This window comes from Eriocheir sinensis, chromosome 50 (genome assembly GCF_024679095.1).
Source record: "Eriocheir sinensis breed Jianghai 21 chromosome 50, ASM2467909v1, whole genome shotgun sequence".
Lineage (NCBI taxonomy): Eukaryota > Metazoa > Arthropoda > Malacostraca > Decapoda > Varunidae > Eriocheir > Eriocheir sinensis.
Window position 1 is genome coordinate 8,549,377 of NC_066558.1, and position 4,557 is coordinate 8,553,933.

The window sequence follows — 4,557 nt, forward strand, 5'->3', positions numbered from 1 at the left end:
GGCCCCAACTGAGTGATTACAATGTGGAAGAAGCCTTAGGTAAATTAACATTTATCCATTAAGCAGCACATGTGACTTTTGGTCAATTAAAATGAACACACACACACACACACACACACACACACACACACACACACACACACACACACACACACAAGAACATAAGAACGTAGGATATCTATATAAAAAGTTACTATTTTTATGTAATCATTTCACTATATAAATCATATAAATCAATTCATGTTATTTCTATTTTTTTAGTATTCAACCATATTTCTTCCCATTTATGAATAATACATTTAATTTGCTTTCTTTTGATACCAAACACACACACACACACATATATATATATATATATATATATATATATATATATATATATATATATATATATATATATATATATATATATATATATATATATATTATTCATAAATAGGAAGAAATATGGTTGAATACTAAAAAAAAAAAAATATGTATAATAAAGCTTAATATAGGTTGATTTATATAGTGAAATGATTATATAAAAATAGTAACTTTTTATATAGATACCTTAAAATGGCTTTAATACAAGATAGTCACCATATTGAAGTGTTCATATATGATTTTTTTAGGCAGATATATCAGTTTTTTGTGGCGTCAGGAAGGTTTTTCGTCGCGGCGCGTGAAATGAGTCAGATTCGGCGAATTTCCGTCGCGACTTCTGGTCAAGCTCGAGCAAAAACTACTGAAGCTAGGAAGGCGTGATTGGTGGCAAATGAAAGCTCTATTAATACAGATTAATAATCAGAAAAAGAAATTGAAAAGCACTAAATAAATAAAGTTATAAGGAAAACACTAGGACGTGTCCAAATCGCGGCAAAAGGGCCGAAAACAGGCTATTTTGTGACGGCTCGACGACAAACTTGGAATCGATCTATCAAAAACTCCTTCGAGCTGGTCAAACTATATTGCCAAGAGGGACTACATGCGAAATTACAGCCTTCTAGAGGCAGTAGCAATGCCACACTAGACAAAAACGGCAAAGTGTCTGGAGTTCGTCAAAATCGCTCTCAAAAGGGTTTACGTTTCGAGCTCTAGCGACGAAACTACTGGGAGTAGGGAACCGTATACATCATACTGGAAAGCACATTGGTAGGGCTAAATTATTTATTAAATAAGTGTTTTGAAATTCTCAAAAAATGAGTGGGTGTCAGGGTTGGGAGCTCAAAAATAAGCTTTTTTCAGAGTCGTTTTTGGCGAATTTATTCAACATTTTACCCTTTCGAGTCGGTTTTTGAGCCCGGTCTCTTATTAGAAAATATAACCCTTTCATTTTGCCGCAGATTGATACCAAACACATTTTTGTGGCTCCAGAAATAAGAGAGTTATCGCGATTCGCACCAAAGCGGTTGATTTTCCAAAATTCGCGGCTTAATGACAGGGCCGGGGCAAGTTTCCGGTCTATAGTGTACGGTTCACTGACTATAGTCATCCTCCTCTGCACCGATTCTAACATTTTGATATCCATTCTATAGTAAGGTGACTAGAACTGAACTGCATAATCAAGATGAGGTTTAACTAATGCTAAATATAGTTTAAGGAAGACTTCGGTGCTTCTGTTGCTTACGCTTCTTGAAATAAAACCCAGTACCCTGTTTGCTCGATTTCTAGCTTGAATGCATTGTGCCCTTGGACGGAGAGCAGAGCTCACTAAGACCCTTAAATCCCTCTCGCACCCAGACCTGTTTATTGGAGTGTCATTTAAGCAATAGTTATGTGAGGAGTTGTTCCTACCTACACTCAGAATACTACACTTCCCTACATTGAACTCAATCTGCCATTTAACCGCCCAGTCATATAATCTGTTTAGTTCATCCTGGATAATACTAGCGTCCTGATCCAACTCAATTACTCTACTGATCTTGATATCATCAGCAAACTTACTGACATCACTACTAATTCCTGTATCTAAGTCATTGATATAAATAATAATAAACAATAGGGGACCTAATACCAAACCTTGTGGGACCCCACTCGTAACAGCCCCAGTCAGATCTTTTACCATTGATTTGCACCCTTTCCTTCCTATTGCTAAGCCAAGCCTTGACCCAGTTCAAAACATTACCCTCTACTCCGTGAACCTGTATTTTAATTAAGCAACAGTCAGTGGTGAGGAACTTTGTCAAACGCTTTACTAAAATCAAAATAAATTACATCATAATTTTCATCTTGTCTACCACCTCAAATACTTTACTGTAGAAGGACAAGAGATTGGTGAGGCATGACCTATCTTCCGTGAACCCATGCTGCGAGTCGTGAATTAAGCTATGTTCCTCTAGATCAGGGGTTCCCAAATTGGGGTACATGTACCCCCAATGGTAGATTTGCACTTTCCAGGGGGTACATTGGGTCCGAGAGAATACCCACTACTGTACAATACATGGTGTTGTAATCTGCATTCAAATTGCACAATGTCGTTTTTTTTTTTTTTTTTGTATTTTTTTTCAATTTCCTCATTTTAGTAAGCAAAACTGTTATTTAGATTATATCATCAGTCTACACATACAGATTTCATTATAAAATAATATCAATATATTACAATTTCATCGTTTTTCATCCCAAATTTTTAGGGGTACACGGGAACCTATAAAAATGCCCAAAGGGTACAGAGGAACAAAAAGGTTGGGGACCCCTGCTCTAGATGGTCCCGAATGTTCCTGGCTATTATGGACTCCAGCATCTTGCCTATAACCGATGTTAAGCTAATTGGGCGATAGCTGGAAGCAGCTGACCTGTCCCCCTGTTACCAGTTTTTAGGTGGTTATTGGAGGTTGATACGTGTAACTGTTTGTTGGTGTTTTAGGCTCTACTGTTACCTCACTAGTCAGGCCGGAGTTACCGTTGCCTTCACCTCACGTTGATTGAAGTTATCTGGGTAAGAAAACGAGCCTTAAATTAAGTGATGCAGATAATGTATGGCCGGGCGGAAGCCTTTAGTTCACTTAGTTCTCTCTCTCTCTCTCTCTCTCTCTCTCTCTCTCTCTCTCTCTCTCTGACTGGGACGTAAAACGTGTGTAGAGTTTTTAAATATATTTACCGTCTGAATTGGGTATAGTTACAAAGTATGAGCGGTCGCACGAAGATAAAGAGCACACCCAGAGTAACAGCTTGTGTCCCATGCCCTCACCCGTCTTCTGCTCCTGGGTGCTTGGGCGAAGGTATTTATGTGCGTCGCCTGTTCGCCGGAAGGGTGTGTTTTCCGGCTGATGAGTCGCCGGAACTCCTCCCTTTCCGGTGCCAACGTTAGTAGCTTCAGTGTCAGCACACTTTCTTTCTCACGGCCACAAAATAGCAAGGTATCATCAAACATCCGGTGGCGTGAGCCTAGCTGGTGCTTCGCCACATATATTTTTACATTAAATATGTACAAGGATCTTATATACATGTATATTAGTGCCTTACACCCCTTTTTGAAAATCTGCGTCACATTAGCTGCTTTCCATAGGCTGGGCACATAACCAGTATTTACCGACATCTTAATGATGTCGGTTAGTTGGTCACTGAGTGCCTCCTTGCATTCCTTTAATACTCGCGGAAATATCTCGTCAGGACCTGGCGACTTATTCTTCTTAAGCTTATCTATCTCATCCTGAACTACTTACCTGGTAATGATTATATCCCTCAATTTGTCGCCATCCCCGCCCTCGTACACCTGAACCCTTTCCGGAATAGCCGTTCGATCCTCTTGTGTGAATACTGAAAGGAAGTAGTCGTTCAACAATGTGCTCATATTTTCGTAATTTTCCACTAGCTCGCCTGTGTTTGCTTTCAGCAGTCCAATTTTCTCCCTTGTTTTTGTTCTATGCATCTGAAAGAAGCCCTTAGGATTACTTTTCGCCTCTTTTGCCCTTTTAATCTCATAGTTCCTTTTTGCTACCCAGGTGTTTTTCTTTACTAATCTAGATAGTTCGACATACCAGCCCCTGAGGTGTGTTTCACCATTCTTTATTTTCTTATCAATTCCCTTCTTCAAACTATCTCGTGTTTTAGCCCACGAGTCATCCATTTAGGGTCATTGTTTTCTTTTCTAAGTGTTCGCTGGGGTATATGCTGTCCTTGCCCCTCTACTATTACTCTAAGTAAATTATTGTAAGTTATTTCTACGTGGTTCTCCTGGCTCTCCAACCCACAGTTCTGGCCCTCATGAATCCCTAAATTTTCCCAGTTTACTCCTTCAAGATGTCTTCGAAGCCCTTCGTAATTTGCTCTTCTAAAATCTGGCACCGACCTGGGTTTGGTTTGCGGGTTACCGCACAGTCTAAGATAAAACGAACCGTTCTGTGGTCACTATTTCCTAACTCACCGCCCACCTCCAACTCACGTATCAAGTTCCCATTATTAGTTAGGACTAAGTCTAAAATGTTATCTACTCTGGTAGGGTCAGTAACTACCTGCTTAAGGAAATTATCTTGTATAACTTTAAGAAAATCCTCGGCTTCCAGGTCACCCACTAGGTCTTCCCAGTCTATATTCCTATAATTAAAGTCCCCCATTACGCAGACATTTTTACTCCCA